Below are 655 nucleotides of genomic sequence, written 5' to 3' on the forward strand. Positions count from 1 at the left end.
GGGCGGTGGGGCGTGGGTGGGACTTGCTGCCAGCAGAGGGCGACACGGCGTCTGTGGCTGTATGCTGGCTAATGAGAGAAATGGGGCAGCTCCCTCCAGGGCCCCTCAGAGGCTGACTGTGACCTGGGTCCCTTGCAGGTTTTTGAGGTCTCTGTGTATTAAAAATGGAAGAAATGCTAAACAGGGTCACAGAAGTGAGTAGCACGTTTTAAATATTTACCTTTAACAAAATTGCATCTGAGGCATAGAAGATAAAATGGTTATGGATAATCCTATGAGGAGATGCGGGGAAGAGTCTAAATTTGGGAACTGTCGTGTGTGAAAGGCGTGGACCCTGGTTCTGGGAGCTTTGAGGTGGGGCAACCACTGGAGAACGGTTCACTGCGTTTCCATTTCAACGATTTAGCTGGTGTTTCGTGAGCTCTCACTACCATATGCGGGTGAGTCTAAGACGTTGATCGTAAGATACATCCTGTGTGCATCTTAGAATTGATGAAATGTGGTGTGTTCTAGACTCTGGGCTAGTTGGCGGGGTACAATGGAAAGGAAAAAGACTTAGCCCTCGGCCTCGTGAAGACTGACATTAATCCAGTAACCCCACATAGGTGTTATAATCTTTTTTTTTTTTTTTTTTTTTTTTTTTTTTTTTTTTTTT

At 45.8% G+C, this 655-nt stretch overlaps 1 protein-coding gene across 1 annotated transcript in view; it reads left to right on the forward strand.

Annotated features, from left to right (window-relative positions):
• The window catches only part of KSR2 (kinase suppressor of ras 2), a 412,338-nt gene that overhangs the window by 155,530 nt on the left and 256,153 nt on the right, over positions 1–655 (forward strand). The window lies entirely within an intron of this gene.

Source organism: Lipotes vexillifer, unplaced genomic scaffold (genome assembly GCF_000442215.2).
Source record: "Lipotes vexillifer unplaced genomic scaffold, Lipotes_vexillifer_v1.1 scaffold970, whole genome shotgun sequence".
Classification (NCBI taxonomy): domain Eukaryota; kingdom Metazoa; phylum Chordata; class Mammalia; order Artiodactyla; family Lipotidae; genus Lipotes; species Lipotes vexillifer.